We start from the raw sequence: 22847 nt of genomic DNA, 5'->3' as shown, positions 1-22847 counted from the left end.
AATACACAATGTATTGTAAATAATAGCTTTTAGTACACATAAAATGTTGTACAGCATGCATTTCACAACAGCACAGTGTGACTCAACACAGGAGTTAATAAAATATGTATTATTCTGGAGACTGTCAGTTTTGTTATTATCATGTGAAGTCTTATAGTGGAACACAGTCTCAAAGATTGAAAATGACACATTGATTGATGGTAAAGCAAAAGTATTCTAGTCTGTTTCAGAGGTTTTGTAAATTATACATGATGTTCTTTTGAAACAAACTGGTAATACAGTGACTATGTTGTGGTGGACATCAAAAGTGTTTTAAACTGATCTTTATTATTTTCAGTAGTATTCTCATCAATTATTTATACACTGCGGTGGGTTGGCACCCTGCCCAGGATTGTTTCCTGCCTTGTACCCTGTGTTGGCTGGGGTTGGCTCCAGCAGACCCCCGTGACCCTGTGTTTGGATTCAGCGGGTTGGAAAATGGATGGATGGATAATTTATACAGTCAAAAATAAAAAGTCAACTTTAGCAATTAAAAAACTAAAATGTTAATAGTACACAAGTGCATAATTTACTATTTTTACTTTTTTTAATATGTAGATATAATAAAGAAAAATAGTATCAAAAAGAATACAAAAAGGCAAGAATATTGGTGTTGACCATCCATTAGAGAACATGTTGTTAAACTACTTACCTTGAAGTAACCTAAATACAGTATATTGATGTCTGTATGTCATTCTAATATAACTTTTATTTTTCCCGACCTCTGCTCCATTTAGCATTACAGAATGCTCTGTATAACAAAATTCATTGATCTACATGTTCATTTGAAAACTAATCCAACCATTTTTTAAGCCAATTTAATTAACTTATAGGCAAAACAGAAACCAAACCCTTCTTTTTCACAATTTTTTCTCTCCTGAATTAACCCTTCTTTTTCAGTTCATTTTTTCTCTCCAGAATTAACCCTTCTTTTTCACATGATTTTTGCTCTCCTGCATTAACCCTTCTTTTTCAGTTGATAATTTCTCTCCAGAATTAACCCTTCTTTTTCGCATGATTTTTGCTCTCCTGCATTAACCCTTCTTTTTCAGTTGATAATTTCTCTCCAGAATGAACCCTTCTTTTTCGCATGATTTTTTCTCTCCGGAATTAACCCTTTTTTTTCACATGATTTTTGCTCTCCTGAATTAACCCTTTTTCACATGATTTTTGCTCTCCTGAATTAACCCTTCTTTTTCACCCCACTTTTGCTCTCCTGAATTAACCCTTCTTTTTCACCCCACTTTTTCTGCCCTGAATTAACACCTTTTTCACCCCACTTTTGCTCTCCTGAATTAACCCTTCTTTTTCACCCCACTTTTGCTGCCCTGAATTAACCCCTTTTTCACCCGAATGTTTCTGCCCTGAATTAACCCTTTCTCACCCCACTTTTTCTGCCCTGAATTAACACATTCTTTTTCACCCCACTTTTGCTGCCCTGAATTAACCCTTCTTTTTCACCCCACTTTTGCTGCCCTGAATTAACCCTTCTTTTTCACCTGAATGTTTCTGCCCTGAATTAACACCTTCTTTTTCACCCCACTTTTGCTGCCCTGAATTAACCCTTTTTCACCCGAATGTTTCTACCCTGAATTAACTTTTTTCACCCGAATGTTTGCTGCCATGAATTAACCCTTCTTTTTCACCCCAATTTTGCTGCCCTGAATTAACCCTTCTTTTTCACTCGAATGTTTCTGCCCTGAATTAACCCTTTTTTCACCCGAATGTTTCTGCCCTGAATTAACCCTTCTTTTTCACCCCACTTTTGCTGCCCTGAATTAGGGTTAGGGTTAGGTTTAGGGTAGGGGATGCCAGCCTCACTGGCACCCCAAAAATGCTCGGGTTCACCAATCCAAGCCTATGAAACATATTAAAAAAGTTTTAAATTCTTTCCATGCCTCCTAAGTCCACATCAATTGAACCAACAAACAATTAAAAACATTCTCACCTGGAGTTCAAAACAAACTGGTTAAGCTCGTTAATCCTACCACATTCTCACATGGATTCCACGAATAGCTCATTAAGGCCCTTAGGAACAATAGTATCCAGCCTCTTAATCCAATTGGCCTCCCTGCGGAGCCTACTTTTTTTATTCCACATATTGTCCTGTTCCAAGGGAAAAAATACAGGGTTGTGCCCTGACCGATTAAAGTGGGAATAAAGGATCGTGGGTTTCGTCTGGTTCTCAATCAGACATAGATGTTGGACACATCTTAATTTTAATGTGTTTTTTGTTTCCCCTACATATATTTGGAAACATTTTTTACATTGGATGGCATAAATGATGTTGGTAGAAGAAAGAGATAACTCCTGGAAAATCGGGTACTCTACTAACGTTGTCAAATTTCTAACCATTTTTTTGTTGCTGTACGGGATTTGCCAAGCACATCTATTCCTTTGTCGGGCCTTACATGAAGCTCGAACTATCTTTTAAGTTTTTATTTTTTCTGTAGGCCGAGACCATCCTAAATTGCTGCAAGTCAGTATCTTTAATCCGTACAGCCATAAAGTTATTTTTAAGGACCCAAGCTACTCTCTGGGCCTGATTTGAGAACGTCAGGATCAGGGGAATCACTTTATCCACCGGATTTCCCCTTTCCTCCTGCCATGATCCATTCGTAACCTCTGTCCTCATTAATATACGCCCTCCACTTCGTTCCCACCATCCTTCCTCCTGCTCCATTACACCTATCCTATCCTCCCAAAATGTAAACCATCGTATCCACTCATCCCAACTTAGTTTCCACCCCACTTCCACCATCTTATATACCAAATCTCTCCTATTCCTGTCCCAAAACCCCTCCATTGTCTCTCATGGGAATATGACCTCCAACCAATTGTCCTCTGCCAATCCTTGTAACTCATAGCCCAAACAACCACTCCTTATATCCACCCAAACTCCATCTATCACCTCACACTACACCCGTTCCATCCACCCCCTCACCAAATTTTTAGTGGTTCGGGGAGGGCAGGGCTGTATAACATCAGAGTCCAGGCTTCCCAGATTAATCTCAGGGACTAACCCCCCGATCTCAGCAGGGCCCCTTCCAGTGAGGTTAAGTTTAGTGGTTGAGAGAGGGCAGGGCTGTATAATATCAAAGGCCATATTTCCCAGATTAACATCAGGGACTAACGCCACGATCTTAACATCAGGGCCGCTTCCAGTGGGGTTAAGTTTAGTAGTTGGGAAAGGGCAAGATTGTATAACCTCAGAACCCAAGCTTCCCAAATTAACATCAGGAACCAGCCCCACGATCTTAACATCAGGGCCCCTTCCAGTGAGGTTAAGTTTAGTGGTTGGGAGAGGGCAGGGCTGTATAATATCAGAGGCCAAATTTCCCAGATTAACATCAGGGACTAACCCCTCGATCTTAACATCAGGGCCTCTCCCAGTGAGGTTAAGCTTAGTGGTTAGGGGAGGGCCTGACTGTCTAATCTGTATTTCCCAGGGTAGTCCGCTAATTCCCTCAAACACACCAACCCAGGCTTGATCACCGAAGGTAAAACCTCCAAAAATATCCTTACCCACCCTCTGGTGCAAATATTGTTGACAACTTCCCTGTATCTCCAAAGAACCCTCAACTAGCAATCTAGATAAGAAGGCCTTGTATTCCTGTTGTTGTACTATCAATTTAAATTTTTTCAGGAACGGGACTGCCCCATCAACCCGCTTTAAAAAAGACTCATCCGAATACAACACCGGAACAAATTGTGGAGTTAAATCCATATGAGATATTAATCTTGTTTCTTTGTTTTTCAGCTCCTGCACATTCCATACCGGCAAATAGAAAGGAAGAACCAAAGAGGAAAGGGAAGAAGAAAGAAGTCGAAGAGGAAAACTCATCTGGTAAGTACTATTATTTTTAAATTCTATATTTAAATCTATCATCACCTGTTTTCTAAATGAAACAAAATCTGTACTAATTATTTTCCCCTCATTTAGGACCTCCAACCATCCGGATTTATTATCTGTCTCCACGAACTCCACATCCACGTCTCTCCCCTCCTCCGACTGACAATCCGTTAACCAAGACAACGGACAAATTCTCCCCTAACTAATATCTGAGGAATCCCTGTTTGCTTATTATTGTACAAACCATCTCTAACCAAATAATCCTTATATTGCATCTGGACCTCCAATCTTACCTCTCGCAACAACCTCTTAGAGTAACCCCTCCGTTTTAAAACTGCAAACAAGACCTTTATCGCCTCCTCTACATATTGCAATTCCGAATTCTATAGAAACGGATCAATTGAGATTTAACAATTCCACGAAAGGTATGCTTTGGATGATAACTATTCCCTTGAAGCAATGCATGAGTATCTGTGTCCTTAAAGAATACCTTTGAACACAAATACTTCTCCCCTGTGGAATTTGCTGTCCGAAAATCCATCCATCCATCCATCGTCTCCCGCTTATCCGAGGTCGGGTCGCGGGGGCAGCAGCTTGAGCAGAGATGCCCAGACTTCCCTCTCCCCGGCCACTTCTTCTAGCTCTTCCGGGAGAATCCCAAGGCGTTCCCAGGCCAGTCGAGAGACATAGTCCCTCCAGCGTGTCCTGGGTCTTCCCCGGGGCCTCCTCCCGGTTGGACGTGCCCGGAACACCTCACCAGGGAGGCGTCCAGGAGGCATCCTAATCAGATGCCCGAGCCACCTCATCTGACTCCTCTCGATGCGGAGGAGCAGCGGCTCTACTCTGAGCCCCTCCCCGATGACTGAGCTTCTCACCCTATCTTTAAGGGAAAGCCCAGACACCCTGCGGAGGAAACTCATTTCAGCCGCTTGTATTCGCGATCTCGTTCTTTCGGTCACTACCCATAGCTCATGACCATAGGTGAGGGTAGGAACATAGATCGACTGGTAAATTGAGAGCTTCGCCTTGCGGCTCAGCTCCTTTTTCACCACGACAGACCGATGCAACGCCCGCATTACTGCGGATGCCGCACCGATCCGCCCGTCGATCTCACGCTCCATTCTTCCCTCACTCGTGAACAAGACCCCGAGATACTTGAACTCCTCCACTTGGGGCAGGATCTCGCTACCAACCCTGAGAGGGCACTCCACCCTTTTCCGGTTGAGGACCATGGTCTCGGATTTGGAGGTGCTGATTCTCATCCCAGCCGCTTCACACTCGGCTGCGAACCGATCCAGAGAGAGCTGAAGATCACGGCCTGATGAAGCAAACAGGACAACATCATCTGCAAAAAGCAGTGACCCAATCCTGAGCCCACCAAACCGGACCCCCTCAACACCCTGGCTGCGCCTAGAAATTCTGTCCATAAAAGTTATGAACAGAATCGGTGACAAAGGGCAGCCCTGGCGGAGTCCAACTCTCACTGGAAACGGGTTCGACTTACTGCCGGCAATGCGGACCAAGCTCTGGCACTGATCGTACAGGGACTGAACAGCCCTTATCAGGGGGGCCGGTACCCCATACTCTCGGAGTACCCCCCACAGGATTCCCCGAGGGACACGGTCGAATGCCTTTTCTAAGTCCACAAAACACATGTAGACTGGTTGGGCAAACTCCCATGCACCCTCCAGGACCCTGCTAAGTGTATAGAGCTGGTCCACTGTTCCGCGACCAGGACGAAAACCACACTGTTCCTCCTGAATCCGAGGCTCGACTATCCGACGGATTCTCCTCTCCAGGACCCCTGAATAGACTTTTCCAGGGAGGCTGAGGAGTGTGATCCCTCTGTAGTTGGAACACACCCTCCGATCCCCCTTCTTAAAGAGGGGGACCACCACCCCGGTCTGCCAATCCAGAGGCACTGTCCCTGATGTCCATGCGATGTTGCAGAGGCGTGTCAGCCAAGACAGTCCTACAACATCCAGAGCCTTGAGGAACTCCGGGCGTATCTCATCCACCCCCGGGGCCCTGCCACCAAGGAGTTTTTTGACCACCTCGGTGACCTCAGTCCCAGAGATGGGGGAGCCCACCTCTGAGTCCCCAGGCTCTGCTTCCTCATTGGAAGGCATGTTAATGGGATTGAGGAGGTCTTCGAAGTATTCCCCCCCACCGACCCACAACGTCCCGAGTCGAGGTCAGCAGCGCACCATCCCCACCATATACAATGTTGACACTGCACTGCTTCCCCTTCCTGAGACGCCGGATGGTGGACCAGAATCTCCTCGAAGCCGTCCGAAAGTCATTCTCCATGGCCTCCCCAAACTCCTCCCACGCCCGAGTTTTTGCCTCAGCAACCACCAAAGCCGCATTCCGCTTGGCCTGCCGGTACCTATCAGCTGCCTCCGGGGTCCCACAGGACAAAAGGGTCCTGTAGGACTCCTTCAGCTTGACGGCATCCTTCACCGCCGGTGTCCACCAGCGGGTTCGGGGATTGCCGCCACGACAGGCACCGACCACCTTACGGCCACAGCTCCGGTCAGCTGCCTCAACAATAGAGGCACGGAACATGGCCCATTCGGACTCAATGTCCCCCACCTCCCTCGGGATGTGGTCGAAGTTCTGCCGGAGGTGGGAGTTGAAGCTACTTCTGACAGGGGGCTCTGCCAGACGTTCCCAGCAGACCCTCACAACACGTTTGGGCCTACCACGCCTGACCGGCATCCTCCCCCACCATCGAAGCCAACTCACCACCAGGTGGTGATCAGTTGACAGCTCCGCCCCTCTCTTCATCCGAGTGTCCAAGACATGTGGCCGCAAGTCCGACGACACGACCACAAAGTCGATCATCGAACTGAGGCCTAGGGTGTCCTGGTGCCAAGTACACATATGAACACCCCTATGCTTGAACATGGTGTTCGTTATGGACAATCCGTGACGAGCACAGAAGTCCAATAACAAAACACCGCTCGGGTTCAGATCAGGGGGGCCATTCCTCCCAATCACGCCCTTCCAGGTCTCACTGTCATTGCCCACGTGAGCATTGAAGTCTCCCAGCAGAACGAGGGAGTCCCCAGAAGGTATGCCCTCTAGCACCCCCTCCAGGGACTCCAAAAAGGGTGGGTACTCCGAACTGCTGTTCGGTGCATACGCACAAACAACAGTTAGGACCCGTCCCCCCACCCGAAGGCGAAGGGAGGCTACCCTCTCGTCCACCGGGGTAAACCCCAATGTACAGGCTCCAAGTTGGGCGGCAATAAGTATACCCACACCTGCTCGGCGCCTCTCACCGGGGGCAACTCCAGAGTGGTAGAGAGTCCAGCCCCTCTCAAGGAGATTGGTTCCAGAGTCCAAGCTGTGCGTCGAGGTGAGCCCGACTATATCTAGCCGGAACCTCTCAACTTCGCGCACTAGCTCAGGCTCCTTCCCCTTCAGAGAGGTGACATTCCACGTCCCAAGAGCCAGTTTCTGTAGCCGAGGATCGGACCGCCAAGGTCCCCGCCTTCGGCCACCACCCAACTCACACTGCACCCGACCTCCTTGGCCCCTCCCATAGGTGGTGAGCCCATGGGAAGGGGGACCCACGTTGCCTCTTCGGGCTGTGCCCGGCCGAGCCCCATGGGTGCAGGCCCGGCCACCAGGCGCTCGCCATCGAGCCCCACCTCCAGGCTGTCCGAAAATACAACTGGGTATCCAAAAACGTTACTGACTCCCAACTAATCTCTGTTGACAATTTAATGGTGCCATGTATCCCATTTAACACCCAGACAAACTCCTGAAATTCACTTCCGGAATGCGCCCATACACCAAAAATGTCGTCCAAATATCGCAAATACAGGAACGGAAGTTTACGACATTGGCCAAATGCCGTCCGTTCCCATTCCGACATATAAATATTGGCATATGCCGGCGCATATTTTTTGCCCATGGCCGTTCCATGGATCTGTAGGTACATGACACCATTAAACTCAAAGTCATTCGTCTTCAGATTCAATTCCAATAATTGCAACAAATACTTATCCGGCTGCTGTTCATCAGGAAATCTCTGGAAGACCTTTTCTACTGCCTGAAGTCCCAAAGCAATATCAATATTAGTGTACAGGGATTCTACATCCATCGTAAAGACAAACGCACCAGCTGGAAAAATCCTATCCCTTATAACACTAAGAAAGTGATATGTATCTCGGACATAACTATTATGTCTTTGTGATAATGGATTAAGGTAAGAATCCAACCACTCTGAAACTCGATAAGATTCTGACAAGCAATCGGAAATGATTGGTCTACCCGGAGGGACACTATAGGGTACCGTCCATTTATCTGGGGATTTATGAATTTTAGGCAAGAGGTAAAATTTCCTAACTGAAAAGTCTGAGGGCCCTATCAAAAATTAATTTTGTTTGAATGTAATAAATCCTCCATCCTGCATGTCATCCAAGATTTATCATTTTTATCCTAGCTACCTGACCAATAGTTTTTTTGAGTGGCCGATAGTGAAGTCTATTTTTTAACTGCCTCTGAGCCTCTTGAATATACTGGATTCTATCCATTAACACCGTCATAGAACCCTTGTCTGCCTGCTTAACAATAATGTCCCTCCTATTTTTTTATAAAATATTGCAAGGACCTACGTTCACTCAACGTTAAATTATCTGTTGGAGGCGGACAAACATTCAACCCTCCCAATGTTCTTTGATCTTTCTGTATCAAATCCAAAATATTCTTACTTAGACTCATCCAACGAGATGGTTCCACAAATTTTTTCGGACTATTATCAACCTGATAATCAAAATAGTCCAACAGTTTTAATCTACGATGGTATTTATATACATCTCGTTTCATTTCATCACTATCTATATTGGTCGGAGTAGGAATAAAATTTAAGCCTTTCTGGAGTAACTGGATATCAGACGCGGTCATTCTAAATCTATCACAGAGGTTCATGATGTTTACATCTCTTGAGGGGACAAATCTTAACTCCTCATATAGCGCATCCATCTGGTCTAGTCAGGAGTCAAAGGTAAAAAACGCCTGCTCTCCCGTCCAATGCAGTTCATCTCCTTCCACTAATTCTGCGTCCCCTTGACCAAAGGACTCCATAACTACAATATGCGGAAAAGCTTTAGCCCGATCATCCAACAAACCATTAAATTCCCGGATTCTCTCCAACAAAACTTCAGATTGTGAAACAACCGAATACGGGAGTTTAGCCACAAATAACTGAGCATTTGGAAATCAATTTTTGCTCTATTCACCTCCCTAAACAATCCATCTACCACCACCTTTAATCTACTCTTACCATTAACAATCGTTCATTCCCAAAGAAACTGCTACCTTAATCACTCCATCCTTCACTCCATCCATTTTATCCAGAATCCCTTTCAAATCGCCTACTTTTGCTCCCGGAAAACTATGCGCCTCCAGACCTGGTTGCCTATAAAACGGGATCCGAGCAATATTAGAATCTCCCATCACTAACATCAGACTAATCGGATTCCATCTATATTTCCTATCCCTCCATTTCTCAGGTCTTACTGGACGGTCAACTACTTGAACTTGATCCAATTTCTTACGTAGTTCTAACACAGAAGGATCAGTTTGGACCGAATTATCACCATCAAATAGTGCATTCTGTGTCCCTCTCATCTCCTCCTCCTGCTCACCTCCCAATGAATCCTGTCCACTCCCCACCACTGTTTCTATCAACACCGAAGGAGAAGTGGACTCCATCATCCCCCTCCCCACACATCTGTTCCATCAATAATCTATCACTCCTCTGTTCCTCCCATTCCTCCAGTTGATGTAGAACCTGTCGTCCAATCACTTCACTGTCCTGCCCTCCCAATATCTGTGAAGAAAAACTCACCACTGAATCTGGAGATGAATATACATGGACTAGTTCCTTACTTCCACTTTGTACCAACCCACAAGAACCACCCAGCCCATCCTGTGATGTAATATCCGAACTCGAAGAGGTAAGTTTAATATCAAAATTTATTTCATCTTGTATAACATTATATTCTGATGCCTGTTTTTCTTCCCCTTTAGGTCTCTGTACTGTCTCTGACGAAACTACAGATGATAGACTTCCTCCATTCACTCCTGCCATCATACCAGAAGGCGATTCAGTCATCCCAGAAGATGTTAATTCCGCCACACAGTTCCCCACTTCTGAATTAGACCAAGGAGAAGAAGAAAAAAAAGAGTTAAACGAAACCCCCTTCTTATCTGACCGCAAACTATCTTCCACCATCCCAAATCTGTGCGATGAAGGGAGATCACCATTAACCAAAGAACCTACCATAAAACTAGAAGAAGAATATTTATTAATTGTTGGTAAAAGAGAAGATACAGAAGTAGGAAGATTTCTACCCGTCGGATGGATCTTAGGAAAGGAGCTCACCTGAGGATCTAATTTTTGTTTACAAGGGGCTTGTTTAAACATTTCGTCCTTCTGTGTCAATAGACGGTCCTGATCCTGAAGATGTAAATCAAAATCAATTGATCCCTCTACCAACAATTTTAACTTTTCAATAGATGTTAGTTAATTTTGCCCGATATCTTACTCTAGCAAATTTTATAGCCTTCTGTAAGCCTTCCAAATATACTGGTTGCACCGTTGGATATTCCATCAAAATCAAGGACATATGTTGTTTTAAAATAAACAAACTCTGTTCCAACCAAGTTTTCGTATTTTGTTGTACCCTACTTATAGTTGTTACATTAGGAGCAGCTGGTTTAATAAATGTGGTAAGCTTATTAGCATGTTTTAACATCCCCGAGGGCATTTGGCCAGTTCTAAGGGCCTTAAAAATAATCTCTAAATGATGTATCGCTTTAAGTAACTTTAAATACCTTTTGTGCGTTAAGGAATTATCGCCACGATTATCCATAACCTGCGACCTGTCCTGTTCCAATTCAGGGGCTGGCATCAGGACATCATAGCGGGATGAAATCTCCATTTGAGCCATATATCTATATAAAATCACAAAACTCTGACCAACACCAAAACAATACAGTGGACTATTGCACTATACCAAAAAAAGTTAGGGTTAGGATTAGGGTAGGGGATATGGCCATAAAGGCATGCCCGGGTACAACGATTCCCGTTATTACTTATTTAATTTTTTATCTATATTTGTTTTCAGTGTACCCTCTGCTTATAAAAAGTCATATGTATATAATAAATACTAAAAATCCTAAAAATAAATAAATAAATTATTAAATCCATGAATTCTCAATTTGATCTATGATCCTTTCAAAATTCTTTATTTCCTTTATTAAAAATCCCCCCTCAAATTTATTTTTGTTTAAAAACTTCCCCCCTCCACACCTTTACCCCTCCTACAATCCCTCAATATATCCTAAATAAAAAATTAAGTAAATAAGTAATAAATAATAAATAATTAAATACCTCAATAAATAGGAGTAAAATAAGTAAATAATTATGTTAAGATATAAATAATTGTGTTAAGATATAAAAGAGATCACCGATAGATAATAAATAATTACATAAATAATAAAATTTAATACTATTAATGTATTTATTTTTCATTTAGACCCAATGGGACCCAGGTACTCAAAGCAACAATCCATCTATGTTCTGCCTTCAAGCGTCTGGTCTTATTCCAGCTCCCCTGCTGCTCCAGACCAAACATAACTGGTCTATGGCCCTCCATCTTAAAATGCTGGTAAAGCACCATTTGTTTTTTCTGGTTGGCAATGACCCGGAGGTGCTGTACAAATCGGTCCCTCAGCGTGTTCTTCGTTTCTCCAATATAAATGAGGCCACAGGTGGAGCACTGGATCCCATAAACACAGTTTTTGTAATGAAGATGAAAATTTTGAAAAATTGGTTTATCCACCTTTGCCAGTCTATTATAAATGTTTTTTTTCCTGGCAAAGGGGATTTTCCAAGCAGTTTTGTTTCTTTGTTTTTTGTTGGGACAAAATGTCTTTTAAGTTTTTATTCCTTCTGTATGCGGCAATGAGTTGAAATTGTTTTAATGGTGGATGGGTGCCCTGCGTCCCCATAAAATGTGAACGCAAGACACCCATAACAGTTCTGGCATGATGTGAAAATGTAATAACTGGTATTTTATGACTGGGACCCATGCTGGATAAGTGCCCCACCTGCGGGCCCCCATTCCGTACTAGGCCAATCTCACCTACCCCAGATGTCCGACCCGGAACTTCATGGACCTCCATCCCCACCAATGGATTCTCCAGCTCCCCAGGGGCGGGTGCCCCAGCATCCGGGTCTCCCACCCCCAAGTTCTTAGGGTTAGGGAGGGTTAGTGGTTCCCTTATTCCAGGGGTGGGAGTTTTAACCTCAGGGCCCCCCACCCCTAAGTTAAGGTTAGGGTTGGCGGATCCCTAATTACCCCCGGGGTGGTAGTCCGGGCATCCGGGTCCCCCACCCCTAAGTTTTTAGGGTTAGGGCAGGTGGGTCCCTTATTACCATCGGGGTGGGGGTTTTAACATCAGGGCCTCCCACCCCTGAGTTCTTAAGGTAAGGGCTGGGGAGGGTTGGCGGATCCCTAGTTCCCCCAGGGGTGGCAGTCCCGGTATCCGAATCCCCCACCCCGAAGTTTTTAGGGTTAGGGCTGGGGAGGGTTAGTGGGTCCCTTATTCCCTCAGGGGTGGGAGTTTCGACATCCGGGTCCCCCACCCCTAAGTTTCCAAGGTTAGGGTTAACCAAGGCCAATTTGTCTACGCCCCACATCGAGCTAGGGCTGTTTTGCCCCTCCCCAGACCCCTAGAATGTTTGAATCAGGGTGTAAGGGGGACCCTTGAGTCCCAACCCGCCGAAAAAGGACTTCCCAACCGCATAGCTGCCAACTGCAACATGTTTAAGGTCTAGTTGAATTAACCATTGATCTTCATTTGTTGTTTGGACGCAGGAAGACCATCCCAGATTCCACAACCGGACGGGAACGCCACAACCAGAAAAAGTAGAAGGAGAGAATGATGAAGTTGTGGAAGAAGATGCTGATGAAATCGTGGAAGGAAAATTGAAAAATGTAAATAGACAAGAAGGTAAGTAAGAATTGATAGATAAGTTTTTTTGTTGAAATTGCTGAAAATTATATTTTTGATCTAGAAACAAGTCTGTTGTCTCTATTACAGATCCGGTCTGATAAGAAAAGAGAGGGTGTGAGATCCTTTGAAAGAAAAGATGTAAATCAGAAATAATAGAAGTTTCTAGAAACTCTTCCACAGAACTAACTGGAGGGTTAAACGAAGGATTGTGAAGCATATTATTAGAACAGAAATAGTCGAAAGACAAGTCAGAATTGGAGGAAGAAGAAGAATCCAAGGAGAAATAAACTGAGATCTGTGAGGAGGAATTGGAATAAACTGAAAGGGCATCTGCCAGCCTTGAGATTTCTAAATTATTCAACGGAGGAAGCTGTGGAATTCCCATTTTGCCATTTATCCCTGACCCCTTTACCAACAGATACCTGGAGACCGTTGTTCTAACCTCAGCCTGGACCTCCCGAAGAAATCGATGTGTGTAGCCTCTTTTCCTTAAAGTCCGGAAAAATAATTGTGTGGCTTGTTCTGCATCTGAATGATTAGTGTTGATCCTATAAAATCGTATTAATTGAGACTTTATTATACTTCTAAATGTATGTTTGGGATGAAAACTGGTTTTAAAATAATAAAGCATGAGTATCTGTAGGTTTGAAATATATCCGAGAATTTAATACTTTAACTGTTGGTGATATTGTCTCGAAATAAATTTCGGTATCCAAAAAATTTAAAGAACTGTGACTTACTGTTGGAATTAATTTGATTGACCGATGATGAGAATTTAAAATTTGTACAAATTTGTCGAAGTCTTCTATAGAGAAGGTCCAGATGCCGAAGATATCATCCAGGTATCTGAAGTACCTAAATGGGAGCTTTGGGCACTTTCGAAATGCTGTTTGCTCCCACCAGGCCATATAAATATTGGCATAAGCTGGAGCAAACTTTTTACCCATGGCGGTCCCGTGCACCTGGAGATAGAATTTTTCATTAAATATGAAATAGTTACCCAGTAGACTAATGGAAAGAAGATCCAAGATGGCCTGATCTGGTCTGTCCGGGGCGGGATTATCCGCAAACAGTCGGGCCACTGCCTCCAATCCCATGATGGTATCAATATTAGTATATAATGACTCAACGTCCATGGTGAACATGAAAGCTCCAGGAGGAATTTGAAGATTCTTAACCTGTAGAAAATGATACGTATCCTTAATGTAACTATTGTGTAACTGTGATAATGGGTAAAGAAAATGATCAATATATTCTGCTACCCTGTAAGATTCCGAGTTACAATCGGATACAATCGGCCTACCTGCTGGTATTTGATGTGGTATAGGCCAAGTTTCCGGTGGTTTATGAATTTTGGGGAGAAGATAAAACTTATGTATGCTGGGAGTAGTCGGACCTAATAAATATGTTTTTTGTTTATAATCTATATATACCCTGCTTGAAAAATATTTATAATTTAATCTGTGTTCTAGTTTTAGTCTGTATTGAGGTTTTAAGTGGTCGATAATGTTGGTTATTGGTGAGTTGACGTTCTGCCTCTGATATATTGATTTGTATCTATAATAACTAATACTGATCCCTTATCTGCTGGTTTGATGACTATGTCTTTATTCTTTTTAAGGTTCATTAAAACCTCCCTTTCACCAACTGATAGATTGTCCTGTCCATTCTCTTGTACCTGTAAATGATTGATTGTATGTTCTTATTAATTAGTGTCTGAATGGGTTTCCTAATATCTGATGCAGCTGGGATCCAAGTAGAGGGTTCCCTAAATTGAAATTGTGGTTGTAAATGAGATGAACAGTCAAAATAGTCCAATATCTGTAATTTTCTATGGTAGTTATGTATATCCCTCCTCAAATCTTCCATGTCCACCTCCGACGGAGTTGGGATGAAGGTCAGACCCTTCTGCAGCAAGGAAATCTGACCCCGATAATTTGAAACTGTTCGAGAGGTTGTATATATTTACTTCTTGGGCCAGACAAGTTCTGTTTGGCCCGTCAAACAGTTTAACTGCTCCCTCCAAAGATCTTGGATCTGATATGCTGTCGTTGGTGTCCAATGAATCCGGTCCTGCGTTAATTCTATATCTATAGGGAAGTCCAAAGCGTCTGGAAATAGATCCATAATAATCGCATTGAACCTAACAATCTGTTCCCCGTGTAATGAATTATCTGTGTAGGGAATTTTGGCTATACACACCCTTGCCTTTGGGAAGGCTTTTCTAGCACTCCTGTTTATCTCCCCATAATACTGTTTAATAGTTTTCTCGGTATGTTCCTTTCCACAGTTATTAATCCCTATTGAGATAATAGTATACCTGACCTGATCTTGCAGTTGTGTTTTAAATATTTTAATTAGGTCTAGAATTTTTGCCCCTGGATAGCTCTGAAGATCTATCTGGTCAAAGTAAACATGTGGTATTCTAGAAATATTAGAATCCCCAATAATTAAAATTTTTATTGCACTGCACTCCTGCCCATGGTCTATGAAACCTCCTAGCCTTTGTCACTACTGTAATTTTATTAATATCGGTTTCTAATTGTTCCTGTGCCTGAATGGGAGTTGGAGGATCAGAAATGGACTTTGATTCCACAGTTGGATTTAATGAGTCCTCATTCATCTCTTCCTCCCTAATCTGTTGGTAATTTGAATCTAATGTATTCCCAAAAATATCACTGGAGGGAGCAGTTGAACCTGTAATAGAAGAAACAAAGGATCAGTACGACCCAGGTCCACCCCTGGATCCTCTGCTACCGGATTTCGAAATTGATCCATTACTAACCCAGGTGAACGGTTAGAAGTTGCCATGATCGGGGTATATAGGTTGTGTGAAGGCTTCCTACCATGACCACCAATCCCAGGCTGACCAGATGCTACTGATTCCAGATGGGCTGCAATATTAATAGAACTGGAAGGAGATAAAGGTAAAGGTTTAGAATTTGAAAGAGAAATAGAGCCCTGTATTTTAGAAGTAGCTAAAGAAATATTAGAAGATGGCATTTTTATTTTTTCCAATACTGGAATTAAAGTTATTGTTTTAGTGTTTTCATTACCTTGAGCAGTTCAAGAGAACTGATGTAACATTAAATGCTGTATCTTTATTTAATATATACCCTGGTTCCAAATCTTTTTTATTTTCCAAAGGACCAGCAGCTGAATGAGTGGAACCAGAAGTTATTTCCACTGAAGCCGGAACTTTGGAAGAAAAAGAAAGAGGAGAAGAAAGTCTTGAAGGAAAAGAAAAGGAATCTGATGAAAAGGTTGTAAAAAGAGGAGTATCCAATGACTCCGATGAGGTAAGTTTTAATCCAGATAAAGGAGGCACCGGAGTATTATAAGTCTTTAGCTGTGTATTGGAATTTAAGTTAACTTCCAATCCCTGCAATGAACCAAGAGGTGAATTAGTAGAGTCTATATGTAATTGAAAATCCAGATTTTTAGAAACATTTAGTAAAGGAGAACCAGATAAAGCAGAGTCAAGATTTTTGGAGGCATATAATACAGGAGAACCGGATAATAAAGAGGGATCAGAAGAAGTCCCAGATTTAGAAGGAAAATCAAGATTTGATTTAATATCTAACGAGTGAGATTTAGAACCAGAGACAATACAAATCTTTGGATACAGATTAACATTAGATATATTTTTAGACACCACAGAAGGAAAATCTAAATTTTTATTTATTGTCTGTTCCTGTTCCGTAACGAAAGTCTTGTTTCAGGAATGCCATTGGAAATAGAAGGGAAAGAAGAAGGAGAGAAGAAGATATAAGTGTATCACATCCCAATCCAAAGTCTAAACCCATTTCTTTTGGGTCCAAATCCTCCCTAGTCTTTTTACCTGAATTTGTCCTTTGTGGGATTTCCAAGGAAGGAGGATTATCCTGTGCCAACTGGACTGTGGACTTTTCCCGGGACCTCTGTTTTGACAGTTTTTTCTCCTTCCTTGGAGATGATTTCCTAGTTAGGTTTCCTAAGGAAGCTCTTTTTAAAGAATTGAAAGAATTAGAATCAGAAGATTTGGAAGATAAAGAATTCACTAAAGATTGAGAAGATAAAGCCTGGTCTAATGATTCATGTAATTTCTCCCTGGCCTTTTGAGATAAGTGATTGAATTTCTGAATTAAAATCATTAGTTTGTATGACTGGCGACTGAAGAGACTTATTAGAAAGAGGTGGAGTAGAAGAAATCAAAGGTTGTTGTAAAAGGGACAAACTCGTCCGGGTGGAATCTCCATGACGCCCTTTGTTTTTTATGCCATACCTGCGTCCATTGTTCTTCCTTATCGCTAGATGATTGAAGGGCCAATTGGTGGAAGTCCGGATCAACATATGGAGAGGAGAGATCGATCTGTAAATCAAGAACACGCGAGTCCGACAGCAACTCAGAAAACATTGCCACCAAAGATTGTGTTAATTTATTGTGATATCTTACTTTCACAAAATGGATTGCCTTATCAACCTGATTGGAGTCATACACCAGTGTATTGTCCTTTAGAGCATAGAGTTGTTTTAAATAATGTTTATATAAGGATTGTAAATTAGAATTTAACCAGTTATCTGTATGTGTTTGAATTTCCAATACTGGTTGATCTGGAGAAGCAGGTTTAATGAAGGCAGTAAGTTTTTGAGAATGTCTAACCATACCTTTTGGGATTTGGTTGAATTTAATTGACTTGAAAATAATTTCTGTGTGATGGATTATTTGTAAAAGTTTGAAATACCTTTTGTCCCACTGGAATCCGATCTTGTTATTCCTGATCTGGGTTGAAGATTCTGGGTTCTTATCAGGATCATTGTTAATTGGTTGTTCTAAGGGGGAAAAAACGATAAGAAGAAAATCTAGATAGAGACATTAAATACACCAAAAAGGACAACAAGAAAAGAAGTTTAAACAAAAAAAGGTTCTTAGAACCACGTAATATCAAAAATTTGTTGTATTTTGGAAAAATTCACAATTTATAAATTTAAAGAAAAAAGAAAAAAAAAGAAAAACATGAACAAAGAGAAACCATAGACCTTAAACCTTTATATCAAAAAAAATGAGCTAAAAATTTAACCCTAAGACATTTCCTTGTCCCAAATTACTGAAAAAACTTTTATAAGTAATTTGCAAGAAAAAAGATTTAAAATAGATTTAAGCTTACCCTATCCACCGTTGATGTTAAATTAAGAACTGGAATAACCGTTCCTTTTTCTTTGTCCTCAGATCCTAAATCTGTTTAGCAGGGTTGGGTTGGTTGGCTCCCTTTACATAATCAAGGCCTATGTAGTTTTAGGTATCCTTTAAGTGCTTAAAGTTGCAAGTGCTTATAATAAGAGTGCTAAGGTGTTAATACAGTTAATAAATCCTAATCTACAATTTGTTAATTCAATACTATTTTATTAGTAAAGGAAACATGCAAAAAGGAAAAAAAATTTAATAGAAAAATATTGGTATACCTACAAAAACTTAGTTGTTTAAGAAATCAGGCCTGATAAAATAAAAAAAGGTACCATACTTACAAACCAGAGCTCTGGAGGATCAAAAAAGGAAAAAGGCTCTTTCCTAGTTCCAGAATGTCTTTAAAAAGACTTGAAAAAAAGGTGGAAAAATAGGAAAAGTTTCTGCCCTCAAAAAAGATGTCAAAAACAAAGTAACCTAGCAAAGCGTATTCTTTCCTAACGTTTCGATTTGTAAAATCTTCATCAGAAGAATAGAATCAGACTGGGACATAGGATCCATGTTAATCACAGAACTTATTCCGTCCCCATTCATCTCTTCCCCCTCTGGAGTTATGTGACAATCCATTTCCTGTCCATTCTCTGACAAAAGTAATTCCGCTGTCATAATCCCACCTGGAGAAACAGATGACAACACCACATCAGAATGTACTCCTTCACTTAAATTTTTTTCACCATCTATTTGTTCGTCCTTCCTAACTTCCTCCAATTCCACTTCTCTATTCTGCTGTCCCCTCACCTCCTCATCCTCTCCTCTTCCACTCTGTTCTACTAATCCCCCTCTCTCTCCCTGTAGGTCCTCAGGTGATCCTTCCATCCCCGGGCACAACGATCTCAGAGAAGAACACCCACCCGATGCCAGGCTCCCTCTATCCCCGGATATACCCTCTATCGTGGTAAGTATTACCCGTTGTGGGGGATCTGTTTTATTCCCCAACAGCTGTTTCTGATCCTTTCCGGTAAGTATTTTTTGTTTTATTATACCAGAATCCATGCCCAGGGGATCCCTTAATGAATCCTTATCAATTTCTAACTCTTCCATTGATCCAAAGGTCAAACCTATTCCGTCAATACCCTTAGACCAAGATGATGATGAAGAAATAGAAGAGAAATGTATTGCAGGTAATTCATTAACTCCTCCCTTTCCTCTTTTAACCTCTTGATTTATTTTATTAGACTCCTGTAATTTCCTAATTATAGGGAGATTATACTGTGTGGAGCTGGAAGAACCCGAAGAGGAAAGAAGAGACGGGCTCAGATTCTGCGTGTCCCCTGGTCCCACCTTTTTAACCAAGGAAGAGGAAGAAGGGGGAGACGAAGATTCCACCATACTTCCCCCCTCTATTTCAGGTACCCCCTTTATTTCCTGGCCCTTCCCCATCTGTTTTTTAGAAACAATAGGAGAATAAACTACTGTAGAATGAAAAGGATTTTGTATTAGAGGCCCTGAAGATGGACATAACTTCGCCCCATTGTGTTGATCCACCCTGTTTACCTGTGCCTTTCTTTTTATTCACAGGTACTGGTGTATACTCAAACATCAGACGATCCTCCTCCAACCATTTCTGCCCGTCTCGTACATCCAGTCCAAATTCTGGAATAGAACCTGATTGTAAAAACTGTCTAAATTTTTCTATAGAAGTTTTCGTTAATTTATTTCTGTACCTAATTTTTGCAAATTGGATGGCCTTCTGTACCCCTATTTCTTGTATTTGATAACATTGGGGATATTCCATTAAAATTAGTCTGATATAAGGTTGTTGTAAAATCATTAAATTCTGATATAACCAGGTTATTGTGTTTTGTTCTATTCTTTGGGAAGTTATTTCATCAGAACTGGCAGGTTTAATAAATGTTAATTTATCAGCATGCTTTTGCATGCCCTTGGGGATCTGATTAAATTTTCTCGCATATACTATCACCTCCAAATGATGTATAGCCTTGAGTATCTTAAGGTACCTTTTGTCCACTCAATTCAGAGAGTTATGGTAACTCCGAAGGGGTCTCAGTCTGTACTTCATCTGTAGATAATTGTCATAATAACTCAAACCAATTTTGTTGGAAACACCGGCATATTTTCTAATAAAAGGAGACAAAATAGGATAGACCACAAACAAACACAAACAACGACTCACAAAAGATCAAAGAGCTGCCTCTAAAATAAATAAATAAAATGGTGTCTTACCTATCCATCCTGTTTAACCCTCCATAGGTAAGTTCTTGGAGTTATCTATCAACTCCCATAGCTAATCTTATAAAATTTCATCAGGTTACTTTTTTTTATCAGGGACTGAAAACTGCACCACAAGTGCTTAATAAGTGCTATACATAGGTGCTATTAATTACATAAGTGCTATACACTACTACCAACTATAAGTGTATCTAAACACTACTCAACATGCAGAAAAAACAAAGTATCAAATAAACACAACAATTTCAGCTTACATGTACTATTTTGAACCAAACCGTACACATTCACTGTGCATGCAATCAAAAAAACAAAAAAACATTCAAAAAAAGTAAAAAAATTTTTGTGCACAATCACAGTCCCTAAAGGACCACAGGCCTGAAAAAATACTTTCAAGAGCTCTTCAATATTTAACTCCAAAAACACTTTTTGGAGTAAGCTTACCCACAAGAGATCAAAGATAGAAGCCAGTAATCACCAACACAACACAACGACGTTTCGCTTAAATCTAAGCTTTTTCAAAGGGAGAAAGGGATCCCAGGGACCTAGTCCTCTCTTTTTATACTGCTACTTCCACAAAGTTTGCAGCAGATGTTAATCAAGAGTCCTAATCTAAGGTCCAACCTCCTTTCAATTGTGTTGGCTAATCAGGCTCAAGAGATGATTACTCAATAATTAGCTCTCCAATATTTTTAAAAACAAAATTCACAAAAGCTTTATTAAAGTTTAATCCTTAAAATTCCTAAAAGATTTTTGTTAAAATAATAAATAAATCCTAGCTCCTTGATCATTCCATACAAGACAAAACTATAATAAACATAGACTTCCTGTAGTTAAACTTCTCATAATTGCATCATCAGCCCTTGGCATAATGATCAATTTCCCCTAATTTGATTTTATTTCTGCAATTAATTCTAATTTGCTTTAACCACAGAAATTCTCTCATATACACAATTGGGTAACTATTTTGGACTGGACACTGATCTAGTTAGGATTAGGGTAGGGGATAACAGCTATAAATTAGCTATACACTGGTACACTAATCCAAAAGTTACAAATGCACCTTATTCTGTCCTTCCTCAATTGTGTGAGATAATTAACACATTTAAATTATTTCACAACACTAAACAATTACTCCTTTTCATTCAGGCCTTCAGGATATACTGTCCCTAAGGCCTTAATCCATTCTGCCTCCTTTTTTAACCTAAGTGTTTTAGTCCAGTAGGATTGTTGCTCTAAACCAAAAAATACAGGATCATGTGTGGGGAGATTGAAGTGTTTATAAAGTTCTGTGTCCTTTGTTTGGTTCTCTATTAACCTTAAGTGTTGGACACATCTTGCTCTGATGGAATTTTTTGTTTCTCCAATGTAAATCATATTGCATTGTTTACATTGGATCCCATATATACAATTAATCGCTGTTTTCTGTAGTTCTTGAAAAATTGGCAGCTCCTTTCTAGTGAGTGGATTCCTGATAATTTTTTTCATTTCGAAAGGGATAACCCATGCACACTTATTAATTTTTTTCTTTTTTGTACAGGAGGCCCTCACTATCAGATCCCTCAAGGTCTTATTCCTACGAAAGGCTGCCACCATCCTCCAATCACCCAGATCCTGGTCCTGCAGTTGGAATTCTATAAAGTTGTATCTGATTTTTTCTACTATTTTGCAAGCCCATCCTGAAAAGGTAAAAATCACAGGTAAGATCGTATTCCTTTCTCATCCTCTATCCTCCTCCTTAGGGTCAGGCGAGAGGTTGCTAATATAATTTCTCTCCTCAAAGTTAGCTGCCAAAAAGGGAATATTAACCTCAAGGTCCCCGCTATTATTATTAAATTCCGGGTTGGACAAGGGGTTAATAGTACAATTTATCTCCCCAAGATTAGCTGCCAACAAGGGAGTATTAACCTCAGGGCCCCCCCCCCCCACTAATATTAAGGTCAGGGTTGGGCAAGGGATTGATAGTGCAATTTATTTCCCCAGGATTAGCTCTCCACCAGGGCGTATTAACCTCAGGGCCCCCCCCCACTAATATTAAGTTCAGGGTTGGGCGAGGGGTTGATCGTACAATTTATTTCCCCAGGCTTAGCTGCCACCCAGTGAGTATTAACCTCAGGGCCCCCCCCCCCCCCCCCACTAATCTTAAGTTCAGGATTGGGCAAGGGGCTGCCAGTATAATTTCTGTCCTCAGGGTTAGCTGCCAAAAAGGGAGTATTAACCTCAGGGTTTCCCCGGCTAACATTGAGTTCCGGGTTGGGCAAGGGGTTACTAATGTAATTTCCTTCCTCAGAGTTAACTGCCATAAAGGGAGTATTAACCTCAGGGCCCCCCCCCCACTAACGTTAAGTTCAGGGTTGAGCGAGAGGCTGCCAGTGTAATTTCCCTCCTCAGGGTTAGCTGCCAAAAAGGGAATATTAACCTCCAGGTCCCCCCCACTAATGTTAAGTTCAGGGTTGGGCATGGGTTTGCTCGTATCGTTTCTCTCCCTAAGGTTATCTACCAGAG

The 22847-nt window shown here is 41.6% G+C and overlaps 1 long non-coding RNA gene across 1 annotated transcript; it reads right to left on the bottom strand.

Annotated features, from left to right (window-relative positions):
• Positions 1 to 1216: 1216 nt before the first annotated feature.
• LOC127526073 (uncharacterized) lies at positions 1217 to 1813 on the bottom strand. Its single transcript, XR_007933693.1, has 3 exons — positions 1686 to 1813; positions 1451 to 1538; positions 1217 to 1266 (listed from the first exon to the last, which is right to left on the bottom strand). It is a non-coding gene; the product is annotated as an uncharacterized LOC127526073 (long non-coding RNA).
• Between the last annotated feature and the right edge of the window lie 21034 nt (positions 1814 to 22847).

This window comes from Erpetoichthys calabaricus, chromosome 16 (genome assembly GCF_900747795.2).
Source record: "Erpetoichthys calabaricus chromosome 16, fErpCal1.3, whole genome shotgun sequence".
NCBI lineage: Eukaryota > Metazoa > Chordata > Cladistia > Polypteriformes > Polypteridae > Erpetoichthys > Erpetoichthys calabaricus.
The sequence above is the reverse complement of the archived record's forward strand: the minus strand, read 5'-3'. Positions and strand labels throughout refer to the sequence as shown.